Source organism: Lissotriton helveticus, chromosome 7 (assembly GCF_964261635.1).
Source record: "Lissotriton helveticus chromosome 7, aLisHel1.1, whole genome shotgun sequence".
In the NCBI taxonomy this organism is placed as follows: domain Eukaryota; kingdom Metazoa; phylum Chordata; class Amphibia; order Caudata; family Salamandridae; genus Lissotriton; species Lissotriton helveticus.
Window position 1 is genome coordinate 1,322,556,159 of NC_136068.1, and position 18,385 is coordinate 1,322,574,543.

At 47.0% G+C, this 18,385-nt stretch overlaps 2 long non-coding RNA genes across 2 annotated transcripts in view; one reads left to right on the plus strand and one right to left on the minus strand.

The window, feature by feature from the left end:
* The window catches only part of LOC144767390 (uncharacterized), a 195,157-nt gene that overhangs the window by 95,157 nt on the left and 81,615 nt on the right, over positions 1–18,385 (minus strand). Inside the window, exon 2 of the long non-coding RNA XR_013598186.1 lies at positions 9,404–9,526. This is a non-coding gene — a long non-coding RNA (uncharacterized LOC144767390). The remainder of the gene's footprint in view (positions 1–9,403; positions 9,527–18,385) is intronic.
* Positions 1–18,385, plus strand: part of LOC144767391 (uncharacterized) — a 159,719-nt gene that overhangs the window by 61,740 nt on the left and 79,594 nt on the right. The window lies entirely within an intron of this gene.

The following is an 18,385-nucleotide window of genomic DNA, read 5'->3' on the forward strand; positions in this document are numbered from 1 at the left end:
ACGCAGCCGGGAGGTCAAGGAGGATGAGAAGGCTGCATTGGTTGGAGTCGAGTGACATGTGCAGATCATCTAGGACATTTAGGATTGCGATTTCAGTACTGCAGCCCTTCCTGAACCCTGACTGGTGCGGGTCCAATAGATTGGAAATCTCAAGATGTTGGGTTAATTGTGCAAGCACGCATCTTTCAAGAAATTTGGCTAGGAACGGAAGGTTTGAGACCGGGCGGAAGTTGTTCAGGTCAGGGAGATCAAGGCCAGGTTTTTTTAGAAGAGGTGTGACTTGCCCTAGTTTGAGGCAGTCGGGGATGAAGCCCTCTTTCACGGAGCTGTTGATGATCTTGGCCCAGATAGGGGCTAGAGTGAGCTTCATATCCTTTGTCAGTCTCGAGGGCAGTTGATCGAGGGAATGAGATGAGGGTTTAGCGGCAGCGATAAGATTGCTTATCAATTCTTCCTTAATCGGCTGGAAGGATGACCAGCGGATAGACGGGGTTACTGGGGGGTTGAGGTTGGGTGTAGGATTCGTGCTGAATGAGCGATCAATTTTGGCGATTTTTTCATTGAAGAAACTAGCAAAGTTTTCGCACAGGATCTTGGATGCTACTAGGTTGGCTGCCTTAGGGATGGACGTTTGGTTCCTGATGATGTCGAAGAGTTCTTTGGGGCGGTTTTTGGCGTTATCTAGGGCGGAGCAGAAGAAGGATGATTTTTTGCTTTTGATGTGGGTATAATAGTTTTTGCGAGCTGTCTTGAGTTGGTCCCGATGGAGGGCGGTAGGGTTGGTCCTCCAGGTTCTTTCCAAGGATCTTAGATGTCTTCTTTCCTCATTAATGTCAGTCGAGAACCAAGACCTGGAGGGGATGCTTCTGGGTTTTTTTAGTTTCAGAGGTGCCAGCTGATCCAGGGCGAGCTCGAGGTTGGAATGGTAGAGCGAGGTGAGATCTGAGGTTGAGAGGGACTCCTTCCTGTTCGGGAGGAGTGAGCTGAGACCTTCTTCTAGCTTGTCTCGGGGGATTCTGGAAGTGTTCCTGACCCACTTGGGGGGGCTTGGGTGGGTGGGAGGGATAGGGCCGGCTGAGTAATATGAAAGAGAATGATGTGGTGGTCTGACCAGTCCACCGGGATGATGTGATCAATCGAGATTGCATTTTTGTTCGCAATGATGGCATCCAGGGTCGCTCCTCTGTAGTGCGTTTCCTCTGAGCAGTGTTGGATCAGATCGTTGGCTTGCAGAAGGGAGTTGAGAGATTGAATCAGCGGGTTATTGGATCCGTTCCATCTGAGGTTGAGGTCGCCTAGAATTAGATTGTCGTCGCTGTTAAGAGCTGATTGGGTGATGAGATCCGACAGTTGAGTTCTAAATTCGTTGGAGTTGCCTGGGGGATGGTATAGGAGATGGCATTGACGTGAGCTCTGACATTGAGATTTGATGTTGACCGACAGGCATTCAAAGGAACTGTACAGGCCGGAGGGAGCTTCGGAGATGGAGAGGTCATTTTTGTGGATAATTGCTATGCCACCACCTTTGTGTAGGGGTCTGTCTTTACGGATGATTGAGAAACCGGGTGGGACCAGCATGTCCAGAATGGGGAGAGATAGGGTGTTTAGCCATGTTTCCATGATGAAGGCTACATCCAGGTCATGGAAGAGGATGGGTTCGGCTATTTCCGTTGCATGTTTGACTGCGGACCGGCTGTTGATAAGCATACAGTTCATGGGGGGGGTCTTCTTTCGCTTTTATCTTGTCGGGTTTGGCTCTGGGTATGGAGGAAAGAAACGGTGGAGGTCTCGTGGCTCTACTGGGGGGGGTTTCTACCTACTCCGGCGATGACTTGTATCGAAGAGGTGAGAGTCGAGTTCGTGAGTGGGACCTGGGCTGACTGGTTCGGGGGGAGTTCGTACGAGGCGACGAGTGCGCTCACCACCTGGGGAGAGAGGGAGTTAGTAGTTCTTCTGGGAATGATTGTTCGTGGTTCCGTCAGGCCCTAAGTGCGAGGATGCAGGGAACCTGGGTGTGGGTGAACCCGGATGGTGTTGGGATAGTCATTCCTGGGGGGAGGAGGAGGGATGTGGAGTGGAGGGGACGGAGGGGAGGGCATCTGGAGATTCCCTAGGGCAGATAGGGTTTCTTTCAGGCCTAGGATCAGGGTCGCGATCTGCGCCTCAATAGGGTTGAGGCGATGCACCATCTCGGGTGAGGGGGAGAGGAGGGGAGGATCTCTGTGGGGGGGAGGATCTCTACGGGGAAGGGGCTGAGTGCTAGTTGTGGTTTGGGAACTGGGGTGAGGGGGGTGTGGTTCCTTTGGGGATGAGTGGGGGGAGTACTTGAAGTTAGGGAGTGATGGGGGGAGGATGGGGGGAGGGGGAAAGGGGGAGCTGGGGAGGGAGAGGATGCAGGTTTGGTAGAGTGGGAGAGCAAGGAAGGTTGGGGAAACTGGGGTGGATATCTAAGGGCAGCGGATTTGTAGCTAGAGACGTTTTGGGAGCTGGGGAGAGGGGGGTTGGAGGTCCTTTGGGGATGAGAGGATGGCTGGATAGTGAGAGGTTGGGAGTGTGGGGTGGAGGCCGGGAGTTGGGAAATAGGGGGGGCTGGGGCTGATGGTGACGTCTGATTGGTGGAGTGACTAAGTAGAGTAGTGAGGGGCTGTCGGGGTGGCGGGGACACGCTCTGTGGACTGGGAGTTAGTACGGAGCTAATAGGTGGGGAGGGGGTGATTTTGTGGGGGTAATGGATAGTAGCCATCTTGAGAGTGGGGAAGAGAGAGTCGAAGAACTCTAGGTTCTCGTCTTTCGCCTGAATTAGAATGGTGCCATTCTCATAGATGGTGATGGAGATGTCTCCGGTCAGAAATTGTTGGATCAGAGGGGCGATGGTTAGTTTGCGATTATGTTCGGTGAAGGTGGTTTTGGAGACGGGGAGGGATGAGTAAAAGGTGGTTGCCCAAACGTCAGGTCTGTTGGTGTGGAAAATGAGGTCCATTTTCCTCTGTCCTCTGGTTGTGCAGTGGTAAGTGTCAACAACTAGCATTTCGGGGTGTAGCCTAATTATATTCTTTTTGAAGCGTTTTTTTGCTTTGAAGTAGAGGCTGCGTGGGAATGTTATAGCGAAGGTGTTCTGCCCTTGGGGAGAGAGGTGATTAGAGGAAGGGCAGAGATGCGTGTCTGGTTGTGCGGTCGGTGGCATCTTAGCTGGGCTGAGGGGGAGGCGAAACCTCCGGGGTAGGAGAGGGGTAGGATCGGTGTAGAGGTAGGAGCGTGGTAGAGGTAGCGGGGATGCGCAGGGGGAATAGTGTCACGGGGATGGTTGCGTGGGGTGTGGTCAGTGTACACAAGGGGGGTAGGGGAGGGGTAGGGGAGGGCTGTCCAGTGGAGTAGGGGGTTAGCGCTGCGGTCCTGGGGATATTAGGAGTCAGAGAACAGTGGTCAGCATGCCCTGGGGCGAGCTGTGTCATAGGAAGACGAGCGTGTTGTTGGGTAAGGTGGGGGACAGGTCCCTGGAGGAAGAGGCCCATTGAATCTAGTCAGTGGGTGTTCTACTGCGGGTACTGGGGGAGGCACTGTCACTTGGAGCCTCTGAGGTTCCTAGGCTGGGAGAGATAGATATGCTGATGTTAGTGTCTTTGTCAGCCCGGTTTCCCTGGTCAGTTAGCTGACCTGAGTGGGCTTATCTTCCCAGAGTTAAAGTCTTTGAGCTGGTAGAAGAGTCTGAGATGGGTAGAGCAGGTCCATGAGCCCTGCTCAAATATTGAGGTTGAGTCAGGTCCAAGAGTAGTGTTAGAACTGGAGAATCAGACCCTTTTCTTTGGTGCAGAGATGTCCCGGATGGCGGCCATCTTAAGGTCAGGCAGCCCTGTATGAGAGCGAGTGATATGTATTAGCGTTGGGGGCATGGGGAGGCGCCCCTGTGAGGTGCCCCTAGGGCTCGTTCGCTGAGGCAGCGTGGAGCGTGGGGCTTTTTCCTGTTTTAGGCTCACCTGTGACTTTTGAAGGGGTTGTGGTTACTGGAGGTCGGCCATTTTGGGGCCAGGCAGCCCAGCCGGTGATCAAACCTTGAGAATGAACAGTGGATATAGCACCAAGATATAGCACCAATCTCGTATCAACCACAAATATTTCAGAGAAATTCAAAATATTTCCAGTGTGCCACTTAAGAAAACTGGTACCCTCTGTCCAGGGGTACCTCACGTGAAACTTGAATCCAAAATGTTTGTCATCCAGTTTTAGGGCACCACTCCAATCATATATAATCAGTTCAAAATCTGTTTCTCAGAGTCCAAATCCAAATACAGAAAGTCTCAATATTTCTCAGTTCCTTTTTTATTTTCTTATAACCAGAACTTCTTCAGGGCGTATATGGTACCATATACGCCCTGAAGAAGTTCTGGTATTCAGAACGAAACGCGTTGGCTGATGAATCTTTTTGATTATAAGAAAATAAAAAAGGAACTGAGAAAATATTGAGACTTTCTGTATTTGGATTTGGACTCTGAGAAACAGATTTTGAACTGATTATATATGATTGGAGTGGTGCCCTAAAACTGGATGACAAACAGCCCAGCCGGTGATGGTCGTCGGGACCGGCGCGAGGTCCGTCTTTGAGCGTGAGGTCTGCCACCTCTTGCCTATGCCCAGCTGCGGCGCCACGGTGTTGAAACTGGGATGGTGCAATGAGCTAAAAAACGGTGTTGGATCTAGCCCTGATCTCTTGACTGGGTGAGAGTACTCTGCTTAATTCAGAGACTCTGTCCATCACCACCCCTTGTTGTAAATTACGGTGTTGCTGAGGCGTCGCTAGGTTTACACTGCTTGCGGGCACTTTCCCTTGCGGTTCTGCACCGCTCCCAGGTGTCCCGGTGGAGCCGTCTCTAGCCGCCTCCTCGTCGCTGCCTCACCCCCAGGTAAGAGCGGGGGGGATTCGCTGCTTCGCTGCTTGCGGGGTGGGGGTGCGGGGCAGCGCCCTGGAGCATGTACCGACCAGGAGATCGTGAGGACTCTCGCGTCCTTCACGCCGATCCTTCTCGGCGGGTCAGGTTGCCCCGTCCTCCGGTTTTTCAGTGTCCCGGGGGCAGCCGGCTTCAAAGGACAGGGGGGGTTGTACTGGGGTCGCTCCGGTCAGGATTTACACCAACAGTGATCGCTTGACCCGGAGCTCGCCCCTCTTACTCCCTCCTCGCGGCCATCTTGGCATCTTTTAGGGAGTGATGTTGCTGGAGGTAGAAGGAGGCGTGGTGAAATGTTTGATGATGGCAAATATTTATTTTCTGCTGTTATAGTGCTGGTTCTTGATGGTTTTCGGTGAATGGCTTGTGTGCTTGGGCCGGTGCTCATAAAGGATGGAAGCCCACTCCTCTTCTATGATATTTTTCCAGCTGCAGCGGGTAGTTTTGGTGGTGGTAAGTCTGTGGTAGTTCAGAATGGGTAGGCTGAAACTGACGAGGGCGTGATCTTTCCAGGTCGTGGTAGCTGTCTTGTTGACTGTGATGTTGCTAAATGAGAAGAAAATCAAATTCAATAGGTGTCCGGTAGTGTGGGTGGGTTCAGTAACATGCTGGGTGGGGACAAGGTTTTCAGGGATTTCTAGGAGGGCCATAACGTTTGGGTCATTATGATCATCTACATGAAAGTTAATGTCTCTGAGGGGTTCGACAAGTCTGTGAAGTCACTGGCAAAATTGGTATGGAGTCCTAGAGGTCTATATATGATGGGTCTGCCCGGGGAGAATTTGGCTGTGATGCCTATCTTGTAGGTGAGGTGTTCCATGTAGCTGTAGGGGGGGTCTGTGTAGGTAGTGCAGCTGATTGCATCTTTGAATATGATGGCAACTCCAATCCGGGCTTGTGCTGATGGTCTTGCCTGGTGATCTTATAGCCAAGTGGGATGGTTGTAGCAATATCTGGGTTTAGATACAGTTCCGTGAGGAAGAACAGGACCAGAGCATGATGGTGTAGCAGGTTCCATATCTGTTAGAAATGGGATTTCGGGTTGGCTAGGGAAAGCGCCTCAGCCAGGCAGAAACCACCACTCTAGTCAGGGCATGGGAGTTACACACCGAAGATAACCCCTGCTCACCCCCTTGGTGACTTGGCAGAGCAGTCAGGCCTATCCCAGGGGCAATGTGTACAGCGTTTGCACAACGCACTCACACAGCAGCGACACACTAGGCACACCACAAAAGAAACTCCACACAAGGTTATATAAAAAATAGCCTTTGTATTACTCACAAACCACGTTAGAACGTAATCACATATATATATATATATATATATATATATATACACTGTGCCATCTGGCTCTAGGTATGACTTTACAGGGTATTATATACATTCCAGGGCCAATCAGGCCACTGTCATCACCATTAGAACACACACGTAGTGAAAACTTCAACCAGTAACTACTAGTAGCATTGCATGTAGCATAAACACATTATGCATCATAACTTAGGCATGCATCCTCAATCACCAGTGCACCACAGTAACACTCCTGACGTGCACACATCATCATAGCACTTTGTGTACATCAAGCCCCTCTTAGGCATAAACAAAATAAGGGGGCTTAGCATAGCACCTTACTCCCAGCCATCAGCAGTAGTACACCATACTCGCTTATAAGGAACACATTACCAGCACAGCATAACCATTACACTTGGGGACAACCACTACCCATTGGTAGTCTTGCACTTTGGCACAACACATTAGGCATAACCCAAATGACGACACTGAGCATATCACATTTGCTAATACACAAAATTAGTCACAGTGCACCCAAGGAAACACTCACAGTAATGTACCCATAAGATCTCAGGCTCCAGTAATCCCATCAGCAAAGAAAACATGCCCCCATAAAATATCAGGCTCCCGTAATCACATCCGCCCAGGAAACATGTCGTCATCAGATATCACAGGTGCCCCCACATTGCAGAGTTCCCAAGCTCGGTGTCTCCCCTCACAGGGCTTCCAGCCTGGCCTCTCCTGGTGGCTGATGCAGCAAAAACAACATGCATAATGCAGAGGGGGCGGGGGTGCAACTCACCCCTGTCTCCTCCAATGGCGGATGGCCCCCGGTGCTGGAGATGAGCATGCAGTTACCCGGCACAATGCGACACAACTGCGATAAGGTAAAGCGTGTCACTAGGGCTTCCCCACTGGCCCTACTCACCGGGTCCTCTCAAGACTCTTCCGGGCTCCTCGCTGTGCCCTGCGATATCCGGTGGCCCGCCTCTCCCTCTACCCGGTGGGGGGAGGCGGTTAGTCGCGAAATGGAGCCTGCAAGGCTTTGGTCCCTCTGACGTCACAACCTGTGCCTCTCGCACCTACGAGGTGCTGGCTCTAACTTCGGCCGAGCCCAGCCCACAACATGGCAACCTTTGCCTGTCTTCCGGCGGCCTCTCCTGGACTGCTCTTGTTGATAGGTTGAGCATGGCAATGGCCCCGCCCACAACCAGACAACAGTCGCCTGACTTCCGGTGGCTTGCTGTCCCGCTTCCTGGCTGGGACTCCTTTGCAAGGCAGGCTTCTCCTGGGCTTTGGGACTTGGAAAAAAAGAAACAGGCAATGGCAGCGAGGCGGCTTCCACCCGTCTGGAGTACCCTCACTGAACCGAGGCTCGTTGCAGCGTCTTTCGGGGCGGGCTGCGGTGGGCCGGGTCTTCCTCTCCTCGTTGTCCTGGCCGATTGCCAGGTAACACCTACCGCCCCAGCAGCCTGAGGAGTGGTCCGCACGGCAACTCAATGGCACCTCTGAAGCGCTTCACCCAGCTCTGATTGGGGAGCAGGGCCAGCAACCGCTCCTGTCACCAGCCAAAGCGAAATGCCCAACACGCTTTGCTCCGCGGCAAGGCAATAAGGAGAAGTAGCAAGTATAGCGCTCACCCCACGCTACTGCCAATCAGCCCAGACAAGCCACCAAGCCCCGGAGATTCCTTAGAAGGCAGGCCCAGTCAGGCCAGCACACAGGGGCCCATCAGAAGGGCAGCAGCTTTACTCCAATGAGTAGGGAGCCCCTGATGGCAGTTCCTCCTGGGGCCCAGCAGTTCAATAAGTTCAGTAAGCACAAAAAGCTGTTTGCATGGGGTCACAGCCCCAATACTTATACCACTTAGTGTCTTTGCTCTCCCCCTGCCACAGGGCTCTGCACCCAGTCCAAACCTGTTCTGGGGGGCACTTACACATTTCTTTTCAAGTGCACACCAACCCTTTTGTTAGTGTTGACTCTGGCCCCAGACATACCACAGGGGGGCGGAGCCAGCATTGTGTGAGGCAGGCTCTGTCCTATTCAGGCCCAGGTGCTACTCCTCCCACCACTCCAAATGCAGATCAGCCTATTCAGCCTAGGCTGACTCACCCAGCCCCTTTGGAGCCACTGTACCTCACCAGTCTCTGTCACTCCAGAGCTTGCCATGCAATACATACCAGGCAGGCAAAAAGACACGTAGCACACAGAAATGCACACTTCCAAAAGTGGCATATCTAAAAAAGTTATAATAAATCTGCAAACACCATTACACAGCATTTATTACCACTATTCCAAACATACCAAACTTGACCACTCTACTCCTCTCAGGTCAGGAATTACCAATGACATACATATCAGGGAATCTGCAATGCATTCCTATGAGAGGGCAGCCTTACAGTAGTGAGAAACCAAAACGGCTGTTTGTCACTACCAAGACATGCCACCGAGTTAAGGCACAAGCCCACCAGTAGCATTTAATTTGCTGGTCCCGGGTATATGACATACCACTTTACAAGGGACTGATAGGTAAATTAAATATATCAAACAGGTGTAGACAAATCTTACCACATTTACCATAGAGAGCACATGCACTTTAACACTGGACAGCAGTGATAAAGTGCCCAAAGTCCTAAAACCACAACACCAGATCAGAAAAAATACCAGGAGGCAAGCAAAAAGTTCAGGGATGAACCTGCGAAAAGGGCCAAGTCCAACAATATCTCTGTGGCGTATTCGGTGAGAGAGCGGGCATTGAGGGGTATGCATGCAAGTGTGGGTGGTGTCTGGTTTGTGTGAGCATGAGCGGGTGTCTGGTTTGTGTGAGTGTGATAAACTGGGGTGCTGGGTGCCCTTGTTGCAGAAGTGGTGGGTGTAGGGTTTGGGACAATGCATGAGAACTTGCAGGAGGCGCAGGATAACACTCCTTCCATGTTGTGTGGTGCAGAGTAGCAGCAGTACAGTGAGCCGCAGCCGGGCTTGGGGCACAAAGGAGCGTGGCAGGGTTGTGGTCGGTGGGGTGAGTACCAGGGTTCCTGGAGCAGCCTAGGACAGGCACGGATATATTTGCCCCGGGGCACCTTAGGTGCCTCTGCACTGAAGATGCCATTAACTAGGTCCTGGGACAAGGGAGAAATGCATGGTGCCCGTGGCTGAAAACCAGTGATGCTACTTACTGTGCCGATGGATAATGGGAAATCCAGTGATGTCACTTCCTGTGCAGACAGGTGATGGTAAGTGAAGTCCTCTTGCTCGGCATCTTCTTTTAAAGACAGTTTGGCGGGAAACCAGTCCAGGTCCTAATGATGTGAAAAAAATATACCAACAATATAAAAATATGAAAATGTAATTTAAATAAAAAATATATGCACTATAAATATATGCAATTACATGTAAAATAAAAAATGAAATGTACTAAAAAAATTATTTACAAATATGAAATCCATTAAAAAAAAAACGCTTTCCTCCCAACTACCCAAAAACACCAACAAACGTAAATACATATGTAAATTGTACATAAAATATTGATTACATTCAACTTGTCATTAAATAAAAATCAAATTAAAGCAACCAATAAATGTAAACTTCATTTGTAAAGTTTATTAATAAATACACTTTTTAATGAATTAGCAATCAATTAAAATACAATCAGCTGATATAAATAATCAATTCTAATTTTTTGACAATTAATTATCAAGCAATCCTTTAAATAACATAAATAACTAATTTCACCAAAAAAACGGTAATGAGAATTTTCAATAGGTTCCTTACTTAATACCCCACCAAATCAAGAACACACCATCAAATTATGAATTAGTGTTGAAAATTACAAAAAAGGCCCAAAGTGATAACAGGGGGATTCCAATACCTGGGGCTGTACATCATCAAGGACCTGGCGATCTTCTATGACCACAATCTAGAACCCCCCCTGCAACGCCTCTGAGACGATGTACAACACTGGAGAACCCTGCCCCACGCATAGTTGGGAAAGGCCGCTCTTTAAAAAATTATGGCGTTACCCCGATTCTTATACATACTGCACAACCCACCATACCCAGTCCCCAACATATTTTCAAGCCATAGTAGCGGCTGTAAGAACACTGTTGTGGGATGGGAAAGCCCAGAGAATAGCTCTACACAAACTAACAAAGAGCTGGTATGATAGCGAAATTGCCCTACCAGCCCTGCAACATTACTACTGAGCAGCACAACTAACTGTAGTAAACTATTGGGTTCACCGGAGGACCCAGTCTACGGAATGGACAGATATAATATGTTGACAGGAGGGTATCTAAGTGCGATATATGGGGGAAGATGCAACATGTATCATCAATTGGTGGAGGGAGAGAGAGTAGAGATCCTTTCAATCTCCTTTCAATAATTATAAATCAATGTGGAAAGGATCACTGGTCCTGCATAACCAAGGTCTGCAGGTGGATCGATAGGTGTCTCCCAAATAAAAGACCCTCATACACGTGTTTTTTCAGAGTCGTGTAGCGGTATATGATGTGTCCCCGCTTCTTGTAACACGTGTCTGTGCGTAATCCTTGGGTCAGTTTTTGTTTGCACCCTCCGCCAGGAGGTTGTACCATTGGTTAAAACAGTAGTGATGGTGAATAAGTGAAATAGTGCTATAAAGGTGTTCTAAAATACCTGGACAGCCAGAGGTTCAACTTTAATATTTCTGGATTCGGGTAGAAGGTTAAGGCGTGTCGCTATGGAATTATTTAGGAATTCTAGCGTACTAAACTTGTGAGGTTAAAAGTGGTCGACATGTTTCAGCCTTATCTGCCTGTTGGTCAGTCAGCTTTAATCAGGACCATAAAGTGATTAAGTGAAAAAAAGGAAAAGGTAAATTTGTAACCTGATTTGTTTTGTGGTAGTAGGTCACATTGTACCTCCACATTATTCCGGGTCACCAAGGGCAGAGACAGCACAAGCTGCTAGACGGGTGTTTGAAGGCTAGAGTGAAGCCTCCCCCTAACTGCCGTGGTTCCCGAGGAGACAAGTCTTACATAATGTGGAGGTACAATGTGACCTACTACCACAAAACAAATCAGGTTACAAATTTACCTTTTCCTTTTTTTCACTTAATCACTTTATGGTCCTGATTAAAGCCGACTGACCAACAGGCAGATAAGGCTGAAACATGTCGACCACTTTTAACCTCACAAGTTTAGTACGCTAGAATTCCTAAATAATTCCATAGCGACACGCCTTAACCTTCTACCCGAATCCAGAAATATTAAAGTTGAACCTCTGGCTGTCCGGGTATTTTAGAACACCTTTATAGCACTATTTCACTTATTCACCATCACTACTGTTTTAACCAATGGTACAACCTCCTGACGGAGGGTGCAAACAAAAACTGACCAAAGGATTACGCACGGACACGTGTTACAAGAAGCGGGGACACATCATATACCGCTACACGACTCTGAAAAAACACGTGTATGAGGGTCTTTTATTTGGGAGACACCTACCGATCCACCTGCAGACCTTGGTTATGCAGGACCAGTGATCCTTTCCACATTGATTTATAATTAAAGGAAGATGCAACATGCCAACATGCCCCCCATCTCTGTGACAATTAAAATATGGTATAAGACAATGACGGCATTAGGGTGGTGTGATAAAATTACACAGGTCACTCCCTTATGGGACTATATACATTTACGCCTATTGGCGTAATGCCATGGTTTTGATAAATGGGACCTCATAGGCCTCTCAAAGGGTAGGCGACCTGTGGACTAGTGGAGGGGTAAAACCTTTTACTGAACTGCAGCAGGAACATGAGTTGATGCCCACAGAAATATTCCGCTACCACCAAATAAATCAAGCAGTAAAATGAGCCATCCCTCAAATAGGGAAACTGCCTGAATCATCCCCACTAGAAGATAGACTGCTGGACGACTATTTGTCAAAGAAGGCTGTCTCCCTAACATACCCGAAAATACTAAATAACTCCCCCGAGAATTTAACGAAGCTGAGAGAGAGAGATGGGGAAAGACCTGGGGCATATAGAAGATGAGGAATGGCTTACTATGCCTGCACCACTCTTGTAAAAGTGGGGGAAAGAACCATGCAGCAATGTATCAGGGGTGTGGAAGTGATGGCACCTTATTCCATATTTTGTGGGACTCTCCTGTAATTCAAAATTATTGGGCGGAAGTGAAATCCCTGGTGGAAGCGATCTGGACGGAGAAAATCGACTTCATCCCCGATTATGCTTGTTGAATATATGGGGAATGACAGATCTCACAATGCGACGAAAATGATGGGTTACACTCACCTAATGGTCGCGAAACGCAATATAGCAAGAAAGTGGGAGGCAGAATCTAGACCAACCCTGAAGGATTGGGAAGATGATATGGATTGGTGTATGCAAGCGGAGCATGTTGTTTTTGAGAGTCGGGGTGCCTACACAAATGGTCCAAACTCTGGAAAAACTGGAATACTGATAGAGGGTTGCTATGTCCACCTGTCCAGGTAACCACTCAGCTGGAAGAATGACTCCATATGGGGTGGTGGAGCACATGTCTTGACAATTATGATCCTGTATTCTTCAAGGTGTGTTAAGGTAATCATTGCTCATGTATGGTAAACATCACTTACAACGAAACTTTTACAACGCACTACCATTACAACGCAAACCATTACAACGCATTGCGCTGGGGGGCGCTCTAGGATAGGGAATACGTTTAATTTACTATCCAACACCCTCCCTAGTGTCCACGGGGACTGGAGTTGGAATAGTAAATTAAACTATTCACTATCCAGCACCCAAAAGCGCTATGCGTTGTAATGGTATGCGATGTAAAAACCGCGTTGTAAAGGCAGGCGTTGTAATAGCCTGCGTTGTAACGTCATACATCCCTCATGTATGTATTGCCACAATTTTCCATCTGAGAGAACTAAACTACAGCTATTCTGCTTACAATAGAGATGTAAATTACACTCCAAAAATCACAAAATACACTAAAATAATTAAACTAGCAATCCATCAATTCAACAACCAGCTACTAAATTATAATGTACTAACTGAGGGGCGGTTAAAATGGTGGTCAGACCGCAACAGATGGCTCATCAGTTGCGGTCGGACCGCAACCGACAGCTCGTCAGTTGCGGTCCGACCGCCATCTGCTGCTGCGGTCCGACTGGCGCATTACAAAGCGTGCAGTCGGAGGCAGCAGGCGAAAGAATTGTCCACTGTGCTTCCATTGGTGCGTCAGAAACACTTGATGATCCCTTAATGACGGCAGCTCCACTGTTAGATGTATGATCTCGGTTTCTGACAGCCTTCCATGGCGGATTTTCTGACTTGGAAAGGCTGTCGGAAAGTGACACTGGGGGCCCCTTTACCTGCTGGCACTCTGGGGCCTCAGGGGCACCTATGGTGCCCCCTAAACATCCCTGCATCGTATGGCAGGCAGCGAACGGTTTGAAAACATACATTTTTCAATGGAAGCTTTTGCTGCAGTCCTTTTCCGTCGCTGCACAAACTCCCATTGAAAAATTGATGTTTCTTACCGCCCTATGGGCAGTCGCATCCAAATACTGCAGTCAGGATCGCGGACCTATGGTCCGCCAGTTCCTAATCCACAATGCTGACATTGTAATAAGCCCCTAAATGTAAAAAGAATAATTACACTTCAAAGCTTTCAAAGTATACTAAAAATATAAAACAATCATTATAATGATAATATTACCTTAACATATTATAATAACTAATAGATATTAAATTTCTTAAAAAAGACATTTAATACAGCTAAGTTTAAGTAAACAGTATTATATTCAACTATATAAAAAAAAGATATTGTGTATTCTGTCCCAAGATATTTTTTGACTTGAGAATATTTTTGACATGGTACGATATTTGAAACAATATTTCGGACATATATATATATATATATATATTCACAGAAAACCCATAGGTTATAGACCATATATAGTTAGGAATTAGCATTTACAAAACCTTATTTTACTCACACAAAACCATTGAAATTCGCATATATAGTTAATTGCACTAACTATATATCGCGCACCCGCAATCCACTGCTGATCATGTCACATATTACATCATTCATGACATGGTCAGTGACATCACTGATGACATCTCAAATGACATCACTGATGACATCACTGATGACATCTCAAATGACATCACTGATGACATCACTGATGACATCTCAAATGACATCACTGATGACATCACTGATGACATCACTGATGACATCTCAAATGACATCACTGATGACATCACTGATGACATCTCAAATGACATCACTGATGACATCACTGATGACATCTCAAATGACATCACTGATGACATCACTGATGACATCTCATTTGACATTACTGATCACATCACTGATGACATCATTCATGTGATAATACGATGAACCTCTTCAGACTCTAATATAACCTTAGATACACTCAGTGTAAACAGACACTCACAGACTGTCACTCATCCATGGAGTTACTCACACACCTAGTCAGTCACGCAAAGAATCAATCACACCTCCATTTCCTCAACTATACAGTTATACACACCTTACTTATTCAAACATATACTAACACATATTTACTCGCTTATACAATCCCTGATACAAGTTCACAATGATCCATAGAGCCACTCACACATTCACTGGCTCTTATGCACAGTTATTTATATATGTCAACTCTGACATGTACTGTGTTTTACATATGTACTTACTTTGACATGTAGCACTGAGATATCCATTCACTCACCAATACACTCATGCACACAGTCAACCGCCCATACAGCTGTTTCCACATGCACTTTTGAACCCATACATCTAGTGAATCAACTGCTCACACATCTATGCACAGAGTCATACACCTCCCAGCCACCCACACACACACTCAGTCTCCCATACAAATACTTGGGCAACCAATCAATAACCCATATAGTTACTCATGTAGCTACTGATCAACACATGCAGCAGTTTACAGAACAACAGACATAATGATGCACAAATTAAGACAGTTTAGTCACTAACCCATGCACTCAGTGAGACACATTTAATCACTCACTCATACAGTCAGTCATGCACCTACTAAATCCTTCATCCAGACACTTATACATACACTCATTCTTCAATATGTAAGACATATTTTTACTTTACAGAAACATACAGTCACTGGATGTTGTCATCAGTGATGTCATCAGTGATGTCATTTGAGATGTCATCAGTGACGTCATCAGTGATGTCACTGACCATGTCATGAATGATGTAATATGTGACATGATCAGCAGTGGATTGCGGGTGCGCGATATATAGTTAGTGCAACTAACTATATATGCGAATTTCAATGGTTTTGTGTGAGTAAAATAAGGTTTTGTAAATGCTAATTCCTAACTATATATGGTCTATAACCTATGGTTTTTTCAGTGAATTTTCAAGGTTTTGTAAATGCTAATTCCTAACTATATATGGTCTATAACCTATGGTTTTTTCAGTGAATTTCAATGGTTTTTTTAATAGCAAATATCAAAAGCTGTAAAATGTATTCTTCTTTTAAAGGAAAAATATATTTTATATGTATTTAATATAATTTTTTTATGTATATACATTTTTTGAGGGAACGAATTTATCAACTATCATGCTGAAGAAGAGTGTGGGGGAAAAAAACAAAGAGGAGGACTAAGAGGAAAGAACAATCAGTTCAAAAATACAATTGCTTTAAAGCATGAAGTGCTTTTCCACACATTTACATTTAAATAACCCATATTAGAACATACAAAATATCTACAGAGGAGACGGTGTACATTGAATTTTAGGCTCTTCATTGGTACCTACATGTTGGTACTTACATCACCCACACAACACAACAACCGAGACGCTGCCACAGATATATATATTTTTTGAACGTTAATTTCTCAAAATCCACTGGAGCACATATCTTGAGACCTAGCAAAGGCACATCGGGCAAACAGTCTCTACAATTTTGCCAAGTTTCATAGAAATCCATTCAGCCGTTCGAGCTAAAAGTGAGTCCAACCGCCCTATGGAAAACTCAATGTTAAAAACACGTTTTGGGACCCCCCTTTTTTCTCGGCCCCCGCTTGACGAAACCCCCCCAAACTTTCAGGGGACGCTCAGAAACAAAATGTGCCATTTTCCTGAAGATTTCAGCCAATTCCGTCCATCAACGCCAAAGTTATTCAACATAGAATTTTCAGAAATCCCTATTCAAAAAAATCCTAACTATATATACCTACTGGCGACCGCCTGTAGGTAATATATATATATATATATATTACCTACTGGTACTAAGCGCGAATATCTCCAAAAAGTAATACCTGCCCTGAGCAGTTCTTAGCCATGTTATCCAATGGGAGGTGGATAACATGGCTAAGAGCATTAGGTCGGTAATGCATGAATATCGCGGACTTTTCAGCGATATTAATGCATTGCGGCCGTTTTTTATCGCATTTGCGATAAACCTTGATAATAGCAAGGTTTATCTGCGATAATTTCTGACGATGCTTAGCGGTAAAAAATTCGTTGCTAAGCATCGTTAGGGATAAATATCGCTTAACTTTGGTAATATGCCCCAACGTCTGTTAACGTTCGATTCGAAGGAAATCAGGAAGTGTTGAAAAACATTGTCTGCGTCATCTTGCCTTTTTTCAAATGCCACACTTTTGTCGTGCACGGTAGCCATTTTAGATGCCTTGACCAGACCCACTCTCTGCAGGCTGTCGATCCTTAGCATGGCTCCCCACCCTCGCAAGCATCTCCCCCAGGCACTGGTCACCCCCGCTCTCTGTCTTATGCATGGGCAATAAACCTCCCCCCATCTGCGCTGCTCTTCCCTGAGAATCACACCCTGTGCCTGCCCGACACCTCCCTTTCGCCCTATTCACTACCGCACCCTCTGACACTCCTCTTCCTCTGTGTCCGATTGTCCAGGCCGGTCCCAGGCTATCAGCTAGCCTTGCAGATGTAGTTTATGGCCCCAGCTGTAAAGAATCACCCCTCTTCAAAGGAGTTATAGTAGATCAAGGCCCACACCCGATGAGATCCGTCACACCACACGCGTTCCTACTATCTGAAAACCATCCTGTATTGTGATTGGGGAGGGGACCGAGCCTGAAGCGGAAGATTCCAGGGATGACTCTTTGTACATCAAAGTTTTTACAATTATGTGTCACATTAAAAATATATAGCACTCCAACAAAGTAGTAGGATTATAAAACTTTAATAACTTATAAATATATACAACAAAACAAAAACAGTAAAAACATTTAAACATTTTTAGGGAAAAAGAAGGAACAATGGTCAGTAGCGGTCGGTTGTGCGAATAGTCCCAAGGCAGCACAACGTCCAGATTTCTGGACGGCACCCAGGTGATGTTGCCTGGGTGCCGCACTGATTTGGGTATCCGGCGTGGGGCGTCCCGGGGGGTGGGTCGTCAGTAGCGGTCTGTTGTGCGAATAGTTCCAAGGCAGCAGAACGCGCTGAAATGTGGATGGCACCAAGGTGATGTCCAGTAAGTTGCCGCCCTCCGAATAACGGCGTGGGGCGCCCCGGGGGGGGGGGGGGGGGGAGGCGGCGTGAACGGGCCTCCCCAGGTGGAGTCTCGTCTGCTGTAGTGGGGCGCCCCTTTACCGTTTCAGTTGCCATTCCGTCCGCTTTTGGTCCACTGTGTCAAAATCCGCAATTCAGCTGAGTTGCGCCCACTCTTGCGGTGCAGCGATAGGCGGCTGTCACAGGACTCTCAAAATGGCGGCAGGCTCTTTCCTTTTTGGGCCTGGTCCACTGAAATGGCCCTGGGACACCTTGGAAATCGGAAGCTTGTCTGCTAGGTCTTGGACCCCATTCTCGAAAGCGTCCCCTCCGCCTTGAGGATTCTACAAAAGTCTTGGGGGCCCCCGACTCCTGCAGGCTTCCGGTGGGGAGCGGCTGCCATGATTGCTCGCGGAATGACCACGACGGAGCCACGAGATGGTGGTGCTTTCATGCTGACGCCAGCTTCAGAAACATCCAGAAACAAGGTGGGGCTTTCATCGTTTGGGAACGTGAAAAGTGTTATTTTTAGGTCATATGATCAAGCCTTCCATCATTAGGAAACCAAAAGTAAAATGAACCAATGAAAAGTTTTATAAACAAGTCACATGACCTGTTATG